Genomic DNA, 17,440 nt, shown 5'->3' on the forward strand with positions numbered 1-17,440 from the left:
CAGGACCCCATTCTATCCCTGCAGTCTCAGGCGGGCCTGAGACAACTCTTACATGCTCAGCGATGGGCCACAAGAGGATACCGGTTTTTGTCAGTCAGTCAACTACTGTTTACAGCCTCTGCTTGGAGAGGAATGAAGTGAGCAGCGCGTCAGGGCTGCAGCTGCACCTTCTGGAAACACGCAGGAGGGGACTGCGCGGCCTCTTCCTCTCTCGGTGGGCAGCGGGAAGCTGCAGATGTGAAGCCCAGGGGTCAGGGAGCGCCAGGGGAGGCCGCCCAGGATGCTGCGGGGCCCCAGCTCTCAAGACCGCCGCGCCTTGCAGGCCCTGGGGAAGCCCCTGGAAAGCCCCGGCACGCCAGGGCCAAGTTCGCACACCGGCGCAGCCCGGGCTCGACGGGAAAAGTGCGAGGGATGGTGAGCCAGGTCCTGCCTGCCGCCCGCCCCGCACCCCCGGGGCGGGGGCACGTCTGCGGGGTGCACGGCCTAGGGAGCCACACCCGCTTTTCAACTGCGCGGGGGCGCAGCCCCATCACACGGGAAGTACAGTCTTTACTTTCTGCTTTATTTCTGCACAATAATCACAGAGACGTTAAGTCTACACAAACACGCGTGAATGGGATGCCTGTGTTTGCAAGCAGTCCTGCCTGGCCCTCGGCATCAGCACTGCATAAAATTCCGGCCTGTTCTCCGGGGTTTTTCTCAGTGCTTGTAGATGTATGATCAAATTAAAATGCACATGACAAGTTGGCGATGGTCACTGTTTTTAAAAACAGGGTCGTATCCAGCACACATTTCTTCATCTCCTGGCCCTGCTCAGTGGTATGTGGGCTCATCCCTCCCAGGCAGCTGGGGCAGCCGGAATCCATTCTATGCATTCCCGAGGCTGTTTAATAAATATTAATGTCTAAGGTGAATGGCTATAACGTTCCTGCTCATGGGAATCCACTTGCTTCCAGTTTTGACCAGTGCTCCATCAGCTTTCTTGAACTTAACAGTATTCTTTTCTTTGTAATAGACTCCCAGGAATATTTGCATTTTTAATTTCACAGGTGCTGCAGATGGCTTTCCACAAAGGTGGCTCTATCCCGCCAGCCAGGCTGTCAGAGCCTTCTGGGCCCAGTCACTGCCATGGTGCAGGGTGCTCTAGGCATTTCTCCCTTCTGTAGCTCCCTGACTCCGATGAGCAGGAGCATTTACACAGGCACTGGCGGTGAGCATTCAGCCAGGGCCACACTCTGGGGCCCACTTCTGTGTTTTCCTAAGAGCTCTTTTCTGTTGTAGCCATCTGGGTAACTGGTATTTCACTCAGTTTATCGTTTGTCCCTGCACTTTATTTATGATGTCTGTTGCTATACAAAAATTATTTTATAGCCTAATAGAACTCTTTTATTTTAGTTTGAATGAGGAGGGCCCTTCTAATCCTAGCTTGTTCATCAAATTCTCTAGATGTTCTTATAAGATTTGTATTATTTTATTATCTACTCTGAGCCCAAGAAATTATTTTACATATGAAGTAAGATTGTGACAAACCAAAAACTCTAGAAACCAAGAGCTGTGAAATCAAAGGGCTTACTGAGCGAGTGCAGATGCAGCCAGAAGAGGACTGAGTCCTGGGACAGGGAGTTTCTGCTTCCCCAGCAGCAAGGTGGGTTAACCGAAACACTTTGTGCCCCAGACTGAAGAAATGGCACATTTATGAGGGATGTCAAGGAAAGAAAGATCTTTACATTCACATTGGTTACAAATAATGAAGGGTGGCTAATGTGAAGCGGGGAAAATTCTGGTGTAGGGGGTTAGTCCACAGAGAAGGCTCATGATTGGCTGTTGATGGTGGTCAGGCACTGGTCAGGCGCAAGGGAGATGTGGTTCTGAGAACCTTCTAGATGATTGTTGACACGACTTCATCTAGGAACATCGAGTTTCTGGTGAGCCATGGCCTGTGGCTATTGACTAATTTTCTTCTCTAGTCTCTCTTATTCTCCAGCCCTTATGTCACTTAGTTTAGGACATTTAAGAATTTTTCCTTATCGGATGGAAACCCACATTTATTTTCTGTCAGATGGATAGCCTATTTTGCTGACACCATTTAATAGCCACACCACCAATAAAACAACCACAACACTGGCTGAGTGTTTACTGCATGCATTTTCCATGCATGAGCCCGTTTAACCCTCATGACCACCCAGGAGGTAGGAGGAAACTGAAACGCACACGGGGAGGCCAGGTCCATGGCCTAAGGTCCCACAGACAGTAGGTGACAGAGCCAGGCCTCCCCCAGGGTGTCGGACTCCCTCCCCCACCCCTGCTTCCCAGGCTTCCTCTTCTTCATCTGTTTCCTCCGGGTTTTCAAACTTGGTGCCATGGTGTTGAATACAGTTTTCTCAAAGTTCTTTTCATCTTTCCTGTATCTGTAGTTATGCCTTGGTTCTCATTCCAGATTTTGTGTATTTCTGCTATTTCCTTTTTACTTGGAGGGAAGCGCAGGCCATGATGCCTCAGGTTCTCTTGTGCATCGGTGTCTGAAGAGAACAAGCTATGCTTACCCTTTTAGTGGAAATAAGATGTAAATGTATATATGGCTGTTTAATTCATTAATTGGTTTTTATCTTTATCAGTTCCATCTTCCTACTACTTTCTTTTTGGTTCAGAAACTGAGTAGGCTAAGTTCCTTTCATTTTTGTCTCCCTATTTTACTCCTGAAGGCATTTAAGTATTTAATTTTTCACTGCATGAGGTCTTGCTGTGTCCCTGAGGTTTGGGAATGACATTCTTCTGTTTGTTGCTTTCCAATAGTTTTTAACTTAATTTTCCTCTTGATGTCCTTTTTAACTTCAAGTGTTTTCTAGAAAGGTGTTTCCTAATTTTGAAGTAGTTGATATTATATTTATTATTTGTTGATTTGTTATATTTTTATTATTTACTACCAATTTTATCAGACTATGATAAAAATGTGACCTTTTTTCTCTGCTTCTCTGTATTGGTTCAGGTTTTCTTTGTGGTCAGATAGATAATGAATTTTGTAGCAGTTCCAGGGATATATGAATAAGATGTATGCATCAACTGAAGAAAAGGCAAAGCTACAGAACAATCAGCTGCCTTAGTGTGGGGGTCTAGGGGACTGGAAGCCAGGAGACACAGGTTTAGGTGGCAAGTCAAACTGTGCTCGGCATTGCTGACAGGGTTTAGGGTGTTTTTAGGCAAATGGCAGAAAGTTTATTCATTTAATAAATTGTTTAGAATGTTTTGTGATTGGAGCGGGCAGACAAGTTTGTACACTATTCAGTTCCTGATTAGTTGTGACGGCTGAAGCCAGGTAAGAGTCCATGTAAGTCCACACTGGTGGTCGCAGAATTCTTCTGAGATATAGATGTGCCGACAAGTGCACACTTCATTTGCTTAGTGGCCTCCCAGCTCCATTTTAGTTGCTGCCCTTAGCCGTGCTGACTCCATTTTTATTTTGGTTTAATCACATTTCACATACATTTTCTGTTTATAGATAAAAGAGTGTCTCCACTTATTACATCAAATTTATTGATTATTCCTGTATAGCATTCCTTTTTATTTACTTGCTCTGTAATTCTGAGAGATGTGTATTAAAATCTTCACTAGAAACCTGTTTTTATGGAACTCTCCTTAGAGTTCTAGTACTTTTGTGTTTAACCACATGTTGCTTAGTTCATACAGGTTAATGACAGCTTGACCATCTTTATAATTTTTGTTCATCTTCCCATGTTTTAACCTCAAAGTCCACCTTATCTGATGTGAATATTGCAATCTTGTCTTATTTTGGTCTGCACACCTAATCATTTCCAACCCTTCTTTATCCCACTGCTTGCATATCTTACAAATGACATATAGCTAGGGCTTGTTTTATATACTACTCTGATGAAATACTTGAGATTATTCTTTCCATTTCCTTTATGTACTACGCACATTGTCCTTTCTCGCCTCAGAGGGCCACTGCTCTGCCCCTTTCCCCTTGCTCATGGGTAGGTTCTTTTCCACTTTCTTATGCCATTGACGGTTCCCTTTCCTCTGCCTGCTCCCACAATCAGATGCATATTTTTCTTCCATTATTTAAGAGCAAAACTACAAATATTTCCTCCTCTAAGCTGCTCTGTCCCTCTCCTGTCCCAGAAAAAGAGCTCTGGATTCTCCTGCTTCCCCCTCCTTCTCCTGGGTCCCCAGGCCTTGTTTGTGGCATGGACATTGGTCTCACCTTCTCTCTCCAGCATCTGTACCTTTGGTTTTTCCTCTCCCCTTGAAGAGGTTTCTACTTTTAATCCTACACTAGTGGGGTATGGATATAAAATGGATTTAAAAGTTGTTTTCAATTACTGCCTCCAACTGTGCTTCATTCACGTCTTTAATTTCTGCCCCATCAAACATTCCAAGCAGCTCCCATTGATGCTGGGGTTCTTGTTTGCAGAGTTGAAGCATGAACTTAACAAACACTCAAGGTAGGAGAGCCAGGGAGAAGGATTTTACTGAGAGATACAGTGAGAAGACAGAACTCTTGACTTGCGCCAGGAGAGGACAAGAGAGCCCGTAGTGGTGCGTTGTTTAGGGGTTTTATAGGCAGTTGAAGATTTTGGAAACCAGATAAAGACTTAGGGGTGTGGACTTGTTAAGTGGTCCCTGAATATTTAGAATTAACTTAACACAAGCAACTTCCTGCTCTGATGATCTCTCCCTGAGATACCAGCGTCTTGGTCTGGGAGCATATCAAACAAGGCCTCTTGCCCAGCCCCCAAGGTGGGCTGAGGTGTTGTTTGCTAAAGAGTAAGAATCTTACTTCTTAACTTCCTGGGTATTAAAATGCAATCTTATCTTTAAGGTGGAATCCTTCCTGCCTTTTACTATGTTGTTTACAGCTGGGTCTGCATGCTAAATTAGTTGCCCAGTTTGCAAAATCACCTCAGGTCTGAAGGAAAGACAGCACATAGGCCTGGACTTTTAGCATGCTAAAGTGAATCTTACACATGCTTACAAATGATTAGCATAAAAAAACATGTGCTACTCTTATTGATCTGGGGAATATTAACTGATCTTACTGAAGAGTGACTCTAGAGCTTAATGTTTAACACAGAGTTTTGGTAGGGGGTTTCCTTGCATGTAGTTACTGTAAGATAAATTCTAGCTGAAATTAGCAGGCGATGAGAGGCAACAAAGGGCCAGGCAGTTTATTTGAGCGCAATTCCCGGGTGATATTCCCCTGTCTGGCTATCACAGGCCTGGGGAGTCACACCCAGCAGGACAGGCAATGAGCTTTTAAAGAAGGTAGCGGGAGGGAGAGCATAGGTTTACAGTGGCACAAGGATTGGCTAGCCTACGGCACCTTTTTCAGGTTGGGAGGGGACAGCAGCCGGGGACTTTGGTATGTCATCAGTGTCTGATGTGCTCACCCCTACCCCCAGTGCCTCCAACCTTACATTCCAGCCTTTTGGTCATAACCGGTGATGACTCGATCTGGCTACTTCTGGCAGACAAGGGGTGTCATTGGGGGGCGGAGGGTGGGGGGGTTTCTTAGCATGCAGTTACATTACTCTGACTGCAAATATCTTGGCTTGCCTTCTCCAGAGGCTGTCACTTTATTCTGTCTAAGCTTATGGTCTCTGTTTCATTTTCTCCTCTACAGATAGAGACTCTAGCTGATGCTAGGGAAAAGGGGTGATGACCACTCTGGCTGCTTCATGCTGAGAGGGGGTGCATAAAGGGTGCAGTTAGGTCTCTATCACTGGTCAGTTGAGAGGGCCTCAGAAGGTTGGTGCTTCTATTCTGGAAGGACAAACTTGATGAGATTAAGAATGCATGCCTGAATATGAGAACTAGAAATATGAAGAGTTTAATTGAGAATCATAGCCAGGTATCATGGGGAAACTAGAATTCTGGATCGAGTTTACATCTCAATGACTAGTATTAGGATTTAGTATAGATAAGACTGCAATATTGAAACAATACTTTTCTCTAAAATCACCCTTATTTTTATTAGAAGTAGCTAGATTAAGAAAATAATTAACAGTTGGTTTGATTATTTGCATAAGTGCAGCAACAAGAGTAATTGATTATATAGGCTCTTTTAAATATGCTTTGTTGGAACTTTTTCTAAGGAATTTCAGATTGGACTTTTAAAGGCTTCTTGAAGCCAGAAAGCCAAGCCAGACTTGCCATCAGGTTGTGCCTGAAGCACCTGTACATTTGGGTGAATTCTTCTCTTCTTGAGGTTCTCAAGACATTCTTGGGGTTCCTGCACCTGACAGTAAGTGACCTTCCTTACTCACCTGGTAAGGCTGCTGGAAACTCTGTAAGCAAGGTACCAGGCCAGTTCTTCTAAGGGGCTTTGTTGGCTTTATAAAGTCAATCTTAGTTCCTTAAAGCTGTCTGTTCATGTCTGAGTTTACACATGTGTCTCTCAGGTATGATGTTCTAGTCAAAGCCTTGGTAATATAACCAGTGTTTTTAATTGGTCATCTTACAAGGAAAGCAGATTCTTATTGAACTTGCAAATAAACATACTGCCATGAAATATAAAAATAGTCACTGAGAGTTTTTAAATTCTGGGGGGATCAGGTAGAGAGAAAGATAAAGTTTCAATTGTGCTTATAAAGGCAGTCATTTACTAAACTGTTGTCAGCTTAAGAGAAAAAGCTTAAAACACCTTATCAGCAATATCTGAAACAAAAAGCTACAAAATCATCTTCCTTAGTTTACTTAATCCTATGTAACTTAATACCTGTTTTGCTGAAATCTAGTTTCTTACTAGTTTAGGAGTAATAAACAGTGAGTATAGATGACAAAAGACTTACAAATGACAATGGTTAAAGATCTGATGAGAGCTTATTGTAAGACAGTTGTCATAAGGAAATTTGGATATTTCCATAACACAAAACATTCAGTAATAAAGTTTAGCATCATTATTTTTGACAGTGCTTTTTAGGTAAATATATATCAGATAAATAAGCCAAATTAGCTAAATACTTTCTCCAATGAGAAAAAAATTTCTCTGACATGTTTCAGGGGCCCCCTGGAAAATATCAGAGTTAACTAGATGTAAAAGCACCTTTCTGCATTTGATTTTTTTTCCTTTTTTTGGGGCACTTGCTTAAATAGGATTATAGGTTGCCATGAAGCAATACTTATCCATTTAACTAGAATAACAAAATACCTCAAAGGCAAATAAAGAAGATTACACAGTTGTTAGCAAAGTTTAGCTTTTAGTCCTTTTAATATTAAGATCTCACTTTCTTAAATACTCCAACAACTCGTTGAGACTTTAAGCATGAGAAACTGCTTTGATAAAACAATTAGAGAACCCATTGTAATCTTTCAATACTAAGAGCAGACTAACAGTTAAGAAAACTTTATCTTTCTAACTGTAAACAAAATTCTAATTTTGTTGTGTACTTGATACCGAGACTCATTCACTTTAATTTTATATAGCATGGCCATGTTAAATTCTTCCACAAACTTTCTACAACCTTCTTTTTACATTTATATTTCTCCCTTTAAATAAACAGCTGTACTTTAGAACAAAGTTACTTTCTTTTATCAAAAGCCACATTCTTTTGCATGCAGAAATGGTTTCCTTATTACTTTAAGTAGTTTTAATTAAAACTTAAAACCATTAGGTACCTTAATTTTTAGTGAACACGGAGAAGCAGGCTACTGTAAGCTGTTACACTAGCATTCTTTAGATTGACAAATTCATGAACATTTTATAATTTCTGTAACCATGAGCTTTACAGCACAATCTCTCACTAAGCACAAAGTGTATCTTCTTAATTTAACAAAACTTTAAGGTTTTAGGTTACCACAGATTCTAAGGCTGCAGTAGGTATACACACTGTAACACACAATTATTAAGGTGTTCACTTGCCACACTTATTTAGTTCACTCATTCGTAACAACTATGCTAGATTACTTACAAGACCTTTACTGAATATTAGACAAAGCCAAGCCTTTAAGCATTTTATTCTTAAAAGATTTAGCAGATAACATTGACTTAAATGACTTTAGGTAAACTTAGGCAGCTGATAACCACAAGAATATGCCCGCCTCAGCCAAACCCAAATTAGCACTAATGCTTAACATTTTTTATCAGATTTTCTGGAAGTTTTAGAATGCCCAATTTTCACAAGCACTTGTTTTTAAATCAATTTTTATTAATACCATCGGGAGGTAGGAAAATATTTTTTATCTACACACCTAGACACACAAACATACAAACTGAGAGACTACAGTCAGCAACACCTCCCATACAAAAACATATACACAGACAGACAAACCAATATAAAGACTTGAGTCACTGATATCCAATTGCCTTCCCTCTCCTCAGCTTCCTGTCTGTGGCTTCTGGAACCAGAGGGAGTGAGGAGCGTGTTCTGGTGGGGGAAGAGGGCGGGGAAGGTGGAAGGAGAGGGGGAGGGGGTGGTGCAGGCACCGGAAGAGGAGAGCAGGACAATGGCATGGTTGAGAATGTAGGACTTTAAGATGGCGGCGACATGTGTGAAGACAAAGGACTTAAAGATGGTCATGGAGAGAGGGGGAGGGGATTGCAAGCTGAGGGAGGTGGGTGGCTGAGGTCTTCTGGCAGATCTGAAAAGGAAGAAGGACTGGGCAGAGTAAGAGGCTGACAATCTTTAACTGGAGATCGGGCCAGGAGAACCTGGGTCATTGAACATTAACATAAAGGTCTGGGCGGGTATGCAAAGTCCAAAAAGCCTGCACATATGGGATTTCACCCCACTCTCTGCTCCGGTGGCAATAATTAGTCAAGTTGGTGAGGAGGCCAAAATTGAAAGTTACCTCAGGGGGCCAGCAAGATTGATTGTCCAAGGGATACTGAGGCCCGGCCTCACAGCAAAGAAAGACTAGCTACTATTTGAGAACTTCCCTGGACAAATGTAGAGTAGCCAGATTAGAAGTGAGACACCGCAGTGGGGTCTGAGCCTCTGCTTTTGAGGGCTGGTTCCCCATGTCTGCATCACTCCCCAACTAATCCCACTGAGAGGAGCGCCCAGCATTCCAAGTGCACCAAGTCAGGGGAAACATCCTGGGAACCTGGGTGAGGGATGTCTCCCCCACCGCAGGGCCAGGGGTGGGCCAGATGCCCACAGAGGGTGGGCTGGATGCCCCAACCTGGACATAGCTACAATTTCTAATGGACCTGGTGAAATGGAGTTAGGAAGGGAAACAGACCGGGGTAAACTGAGGGACTCACTGGAAAATAGTCCATGCAGCGGAGAGCAGGCTGAGGTCCCAGGTCAGGGAAGGAGGGAGCCGGGCCACTGATGGCCAGTCAGGGCTCCATGCTCTCGCTCCTTCCCAGGTTTAAGCACCAAATGTGACATAAATTCTAGCTGAAATAAGCAGGTGACAAGAGGCAACAAAGGGCCAGGCAGTTTATTTGAGCGCAATTCCCAGGGGATGTTCTGCCGTCTGGGTATTACAGGCCGGGGAAGTCACACCCAATCAGGGAGGTGGGGGCTTATAAGGGGTTAGGAGGGGAAAGAGTGGGCAAGCTATCCTAGGAGGTGTGGAGAGGTATGATTGGCTAAAGGTGACATAATAGACAGCTAGAAACTTTTTTCCTTCCAAGAGGGAGGAGGCTGACATCCAGGTCTTAGTTGGAACATGAGAAGGATGGAATTCAGGAAGAGCTGTCCCCTTTCCATATAATGCATGGACTTTGGGGTCTGGTCTGTTCTCTTTTCATGGTATCTCTCTGTTATGTTTGCATGTCCTTGTTTTTCCTTCCTCCAGCCTAACGCAGTCCAGTAGCCATGTCCACACAGGTGATGGCATACCGATATCCTTCTGATATGGGCAGAGGCCCAATATAGTCTATCTGCCACCTGACAAGGGGTATTGGCCCCCTTACTATTGTCACATGTTGCTGCGGGACTCGGTGTAAGTCCCTCTTAGAGCACACAAGGCACTCCTTCCGGATTCTGCTGATATCCGAAGGTCAATGGTAAGCCTCACCAACAGGCTACAGCCCACATTGTCTTTTGCCCCATGTGGAACAAACACTGGGCCACATCAGAGGCAGGCTTTCCTTCTAGCCAGCACACCTGGGCCAATGTGTCTGCTTCATCATTCCCTGGGGATGCCAAAGGCAAATGGCCAGTCACATGATGTACAGTAACTGCCTTAGTCTGACCAGAGGCCCATAGGTCTTGCCACAACTCTTGCCCCCAAAGGGGCTGGTGACCAACCATCCAGTTGGCATGGTACCATGTGGGTAACCACAGGGTCAATCTCTGATAGACAGACCAGCTGTCAGTGCAACTATGGCAGAAGGCTCTTGGGTGATGATGAGCTATACTGCCCAGAAGTCAGCCCATTAACTGCTCTTCCCCTCTCTATCCTCCATCCATATTGTCTCAGTCTTAGGATGGAAAGCCACAGCCCTCCACTTCGGGGGCTGCCCATAACTGGAGCCATCTGTATACCAAGCATCTTCAGGTATGGGGGCTTTTCCCTCCTGATAAGGACTCTTGGCTACCAATGGCTCAAAAGCTAGTTCTTCCCACTTTGCATTGGTATAGGTCACTGGCCCCGATAAGCACTGGAGTTCTCCTCTTAAGGGGCTAATAGAGAGGGCACTGTGCTGCTGTAAACATGTGGCCCATTTGGCCAGGCAGAGCTACAGGTGGGTGCTTAGCATGTCCTCTCAGAATTGCCTTTAACCACACATACCCTCAGTTTGACCTCACCTGCAGTGGTCTGTAACCACAGGCTCTGCTGGATATCTAACCCCAAAATATATTCAGGGATGGGACAAATGTACACAGTATACTCCTTTAGGGGTAAACGCCTTATCCCCAGTGGGATTTGGGCTTTCTTCACTCTAATTGCCTTACCCCATAGCCATCCATCACAGCAGGGTCCCAGGAAAATGCTCAGGTTGCCATGAATCAGAAAATACTCAGCTCCTGTGTCCACCAGCACCAGGACTTTCACAGGGGACCAATGAATTGCTAATTCTACATCTGGCATCAAGTCCCCACCACATTGCCCAAGGTGGGGACTCTGACCCAATCATCCTCCTGTGGGGTGAGGGCCCAGGAGAATCCTGAGTACTGTCCCCCAGGAAGTTTTACAGGGACACAGGCTGGACATGAGGCTTTGACTCCAGTTTCCATGTCCTGGAACTCAGCAGCTGGACATGCTGCTCTGGCTTTTATTAGTACCACAGTTATAACATTATTGCATTGCCCATCAAGTTTTTCTTTCAATACCCCAGCCTTTATCAAATCACCCCACATCTGGGTCCTCCAGGCTTCACCAGCCCTTTGCACCTCTCCTTGCAGTCCATATTCCGTGCTCTTACTGTTTCAACCTCCCCAGATCTGCTTAAGTAAAAGTAGCCTCACTTATGGGTTGACCTTTTGGAGAGCAAGAGTAGTCACTAGGGACCCAAAAGAGATGTAGGAGCTGTATGTAGCACCAGGTTTCTCATTCCTGTGGTGAACAACTCCTCTTTGGGGTCCTGGATGTCCATATTTTAGATGATATTTTTCATGCCCAATTCCCACAACACCTGTTGGAGCTCGGCATACATTTTACAGCTAGTGGGTAAGTATGGTAAATCACCCTGATTAGGCTAAACTTCCCTGATGGCAGCTGTCAGCCAGTCCAGGAGTGTCTGATTCCCTGATGTGTGACAGGCACTTTGCAACTGCTGCCAGAGGGAAGGGTGAGTCATCAGGGGAGCCAGTCTACTCATTTCAGGACCTGACAGAACAATGTTTTCCATCTCCATATCTGAGAGACATAAAAGCCATGTAGGCAGAGGTCCCGATGGCTTCTGCCTATACCAGACACTCATGTCCACCAGCTCATCCTGGGTATAGAGGCAGAGCATGCAGTGCTCCACAACCTGGGGAGGGGGCAGCTGATCCCTCTGAGGAGCCCCTGGTTGTTGTGCTTTTATTTTCTGAGTTACAGCCTGGTGGGCCTTTAATACAGGAAAGGCTGGTGCCTTGGACAGTGGACACTGCATGAGGCACCAGCCTCAGCAATAGATTGACCCTCGGCCCCACCCCATCATCCTCTCCTGACACCTCCTCCACCATCTCCAGGGCTGTAAGCACCTCTCTTTTCTCCCCTTCCCCCACAACCTCCTGCAACTTGGTTTCTCTTGCTGCCTCCCCCCTTGCCGCTGCTAAGAAATCTTCGAGGAGCACGATCCATCTTCTCAATAACCATCTCTCTTCCTTAAGGGCATCCCATAGATCATTGCCCAGCTCCTCCAAGCAATGCTGAAGTATGTCTGTCTCCTGCCTGCCGAAGTGTTTCTCTCCTCGATAACCCTCTCTCTCTTCTCGATAACATTTTCCACTATCTCCAGAAAAAGAGACCCTATAATGCCAGCCGCTACAAGGCCACTCGGGGACACTAAGCAGTCTCCTATCTCAGGAAGAGCTAAGTCTGCAGCTTCCGGTGTCTCCACCCTTCTGGGGATGTTCCACTCCCTAGGAGGTGCTTTTCCCTAGACCAATTCCCCACTAGGAACTTCCGAATTGGGAGCCCCAGAGATAGGGGGTTCCCACGTGAAGCTGCACCCTCTACTGCTGCAGTCACTGGGGCCTCCCCGCCATCCACAGCAGGGGTTGAGGGCACCTCCCCACCATCTCTAGGGGCAGCGGGTCCAAGGGTCTCGTACCCATGTAGACAGAGTTCAGGATCAGAGGTCCCGCCAACTACAGCCAGGTGTAACTCCAGGAGGAAAATTCCAGGGCAAAATACCTTTGAAACCAAAATCAGTCAAAGGAGAAATAAAGTTTAAGAAACCCATTTATTGTTTAGAAGCAGTTTCCCGCATCTCTCTCAACCGGGCTGCAACAGCAGAGCCAAAAATCACCCCACCCCACCTCTCTGGTCCCTCACTGGTCCTTGTAATTAACTATTGATATGGAGATGGACTACTTCTCTTCACCCCTTGATATGAAAATGCACTAAAGCCAGGCAAGAGATTATGGAAATATTGCAACTTTACCCACAATGGTTAAAGTGGCAGATTTTATGTCATGTACATTTTGATATAATAAAAGGTGTTTTTAAGAAAACCCATTTTCATGGACTGCAGCAAACCGTGGCTGCCATTTCCTGAGCCCCACCAGGTACCTCGATGGAGCCGGAGACATAGAAAGGCCCTACTGTTAGGGGGTGGGTGTTTATTTTCCTCTGCTCTTGTCTCCACTACAGCAAAGAATTGAAGGGCAGAGACACAGTAGTGAAGCAGAGTAAAAGTTTTATTTAAAGTTATGCACTTGAGAGGAAGAGCGGAAGACCTCAGAGAAAGGCATGCCCTGAAAGACTTAAGTTTTATTTAAAGAGAGAGAAAGGCGGGTGACCTCAGAGAGGAGAGGTACCCTGAAAGTTTGAGAAAAAGTTTTATTTAAGGCAAAAAGGTGCACAACTTGGAGAAAGGGGAGTGTGGGCTACTTCAGAGAAGAGGAGCACTGAAAGATTGGGGGTTCCCCTTTTAAGGATTTTTCAGGAATGTGACAGAGGGCTTGGGGGTGTAGACAAGTGTTCTCAAGATGTTTATCTTTGACGAGAGATATTCCATCTCTTCTATTATCAGTTCTCTAGGTAATTCTGCTAGATTAATTTAATACAGGAAATTTACTGATCCGGTTCCTCCCAGGAGAGCAGCTTCCCTCTGGGAACATATCAATCAAGACCACCTGCCCTGCCCCCAAGGTGGGCTGAGTCTGTTTGCTAAAGAGTATCTTAAGAATCTTCCTTCTTAACTTCCTGGGTTTTAAAATACACTCTTAGCTTTAAGATGGAATCTTCCTGTTTTTACTATGTTGTTCGTATCTGGACTTGTTTGCTAAATTAATCATGATGCTTGTCTCCTGACCAAGTTGCAGATTACTTGATTTAGGGGCTGGAAGAGGAAAAACAGCATATAGGTTAAAGTATAAGCTGGGCCTTTTAGCAGGCTAAAGTAAACCTTACAATGGCATGATCTAATTGACACAAAGAAGACATGGGCAATGAACTCGGATACTTTTCTTTATCTGGGGAATATCTAGATATCCCAAGTTACTCCTGGCCATTGGGGCTTCAACTGACTAACTCTTTAACTCTGTGAGTCTTTTTTGGCTCTCTAGTTTTAACTGGTTATCTCTTTGAGTCCCTTTTAGTGGGCTTTACTGGCCTTATTCTCTCTCTATTCCACTCACGTCTATTTTCCTGCCTAATACAACCATGGAGTCCCCCCACACCAGCTGAAGAGAAGGTGGAGGTGGCTGTGCTAAGAGAAGAGCCTCACAGAGACTGAGTGGGCTGCCAGTGCCACAGGGCAAGCAAGCTTAATTACAGAAACAAGACTGGGGTGATGCACAGGATCAGATGAAGTGGTCCAGCACATGTCCAGGGGCAAACCAGCTGCAGCTTTGTGTGTGCAAGGCTAGCTGAAAGGCATGCATGAGGAATGATAAAGCCAAATTAGGGCATGGTAACCTCTGCTGAGGCAGGGAGAGGAAATTTTTTTTGTTCTGAATGTTTTTATTAAACCTCTTATGAAGGTTTCACATGAGCAACATTGTGGTTACTACATTCACCCATATTATAGAGTCCCCGCTACACACACACCACTGCCGTAACGGTCCATTGGCATAGCAAGATGCCACAGAGTCACTACTAGTCTTCTTTGTGCTACACTGTCTTCCTCATGAACCCCCCCCCACACACCATGTGTGTCAATCATAATAGAACTCAATCCCCTTTAACCATCCCTCCCCACCCACCCTCCCTAACCCCTCCCCTTTGGTAACTGCTAGTCCCTTCTTGGAGTCTGTGAGTTGGCTGCTGTTTTGTTCCTTCAGTTATTCTTTGTTGTTGTACTCCACAGATGAGTGAAGTAATTTGGTATTTGTCTTTCTCCGCCTGGCTTATTTCACTGAGCATAATACCCTCTAGCTCCATCCATGTTATTGCAAATGGTAGGATTTGTGTACTCCTTATGGCTGAATAACATTCCATTCTGTATACATACTACATCTTCTTTATCCATTCACCTCCTGATGGACACTTAGGTTGCTTCCATATCTTGGCTATTTTAAACAGTGCTATGATAAACATAGGGGTGCATATGTCTTTCTGAATCAGGGATATTGGTTTTTTTTTTTTTACTTTTTTAAATTTTGCTATCATTAATCTACAATTACATGAAGAATATTATGTTTATTAGGCTCTCCCCTACCACAAGTCCCCCCCACAAGCCCCATTACAGTCACTGTCCAACAGCATAGTAAGATGTTGTAGAATCACTACTTGTCTTCTCTGTGTTGCATAGCCCTCCCCTTTCCCCCACCCCCCACATTATACATGCTAATCATACTACCCTCTTTCTTCTTCCCTGCCCTTAGCCCTCCCTACCCTCCCATTCTCCCCAGTCTCTTTTCCTTTGGTAACTGTTAGTCCATTCTTGGATTCTGTGATTCTGCTGTTGTTTTGTTCCTTCAGTTTTTCCTTTGTTCTTATACTCCACAGATGAGTGAAATCATTTGGTATTTGTCTTTCTCCGCTTGGCTTATTTCACTGAGCATAATACCCTCTAGCTCCATCCATGTTGTTGCAAATTGTAGGATTTGTTTTTGTCTTATGGCTGAATAATATTCCACTGTGTATATGTACCATATCTTCTTTATCCATTCATCTACTGATGGACACTTAGGTTGCTTCCATGTTGGGAGCCGGGGCTATGTCCCTTCCCCCACGTCTGAACGCAGCATGGGAAAGCATAAGCTTGAGAGCAACTGGTGCAGTCCTTGGAAGTTATCTGTTCACAAAAACATATCTTGTCCTTGAAGATGAGCCAAGACTCCTCACTCTGAAAATAGGGAGACCTTGAGGATGTGTGAAAACACCTCCCCCACCCCCAAAATGGCGAACTCCCCGCTTCTCTTCCGGGTCCTCTGTCCCCACCGGCGCCAACCAAGACCCAATCACCCTTCTACACCTCCCTGCCGGTGCCACCTAAGGTCCAATTATCTCCTGACCCACCCCTTACTTGCTACTTGTATAAATTGAGCCTGTAAACAATAAACTGTGCCAGCTTGATCAGACATCCTGTCTTGCTGGTCGTTCTTTGTGTCCCTTGCTTGTTTCATTTCTGCAGGCATCTCCGGCACACTCCACGTTCGTCCCGCGGGTCGGGACACTTCCATATCTTGGTAAGTAGTAATATAAATAGTGCTGCAATAAACATAGGGGTTCATCTGTCTTTTTCAAACTGGAGTGCTGCATTCTTAGGGTAAATTCCTAGAAGAGGAATTCCTGGGTCAAATGGTAAGTCTATTTTGAGCATTTTGAGGAACCTCCATACTGCTTTCCACAATGGTTGAACTAATTTACATTCCCACCAGCAGTGTAGGAGGGTTCCCCTTTCTCCACAGCCTTGCCAACATTTGTTGTTGTTTGTCTTTTGGATGGTAGCCATCCTTACTGGTGTGAGGTGATATCTCATTGTGGTTTTAATTTGCATTTCTCTGATAACTAGCAATGTGGAGCATCTCTTCATGTGTCTGTTGGCCATCTGAATTTCTTCTTTGAAGAATTGTCTGTTCAGCTCCTCTGACCATTTTTTAATTGGATTATTTGCTCTTTGTTTGTTGAGGTGTTTGGGCTCTTTATATATTTTGGATGTAAAGCCTTTATCGGTTCTGTCATTTATGAATATATTCTCCCATACTGTAGGGTACCTTTTTGTTTTATTGATGGTGTCCTTTGCTGTACAGAAGCTTTTCAGCTTGATATAGTCCCACTTGTTCATTTTTGCTTTTTTTCCCCTTGCCTGGGGAGATATGTTCATGAAGAAGTTGTTCATGTTTATGTCCAAGAGATTTTTGCCTATGTTTTTTTTCTAAGAGTTTTATGGTTTCATGTCTTACATTCAGGTCTTTGATTCATTTCAAATTTACTTTTGTGTATAGGGTTAGACAGTGATCCAGTTTCATTCTCTTACATGTAGCTGTCCAGTTTTGCCAACACCAGCTGTTGAAGATGCTGTCATTTCCCATTGTATATCCATGGCTCCTTTATCATATATTAATTGACCATATATGTTTGGGTTAATGTCTGGAGACTCTATTCTGTTCCACTGGCCTGTGATTCTGTTCTTCTGCCAGTACTAAATTGTCTTGATTACTGTGGCTTTATAGTAGAGCTTGAAGTTGGGGGGTGAGATCCCTCCCACTTTATTCTTCCTTCTCAGGATTGCTTTGGCTATTCGGGGTCTTTGATGGTTGCATATTAATTTTTGAACTATTTGTTCCAGTTCACTGAAGAATGCTGTTGGTAATTTGATAGGGATTGCATTGAATCTGTATATTGCTTTGGACAGGATGGCCATTTTGACAATATTAATTCTTCCTAGGCAAGAGCATGGGATGAGTTTCCATTTGTTAGTGTCCTCTTT

The sequence above is a fragment of the Manis javanica genome, chromosome 4 (genome assembly GCF_040802235.1).
Source record: "Manis javanica isolate MJ-LG chromosome 4, MJ_LKY, whole genome shotgun sequence".
NCBI classification, from domain to species: Eukaryota; Metazoa; Chordata; class Mammalia; order Pholidota; family Manidae; genus Manis; species Manis javanica.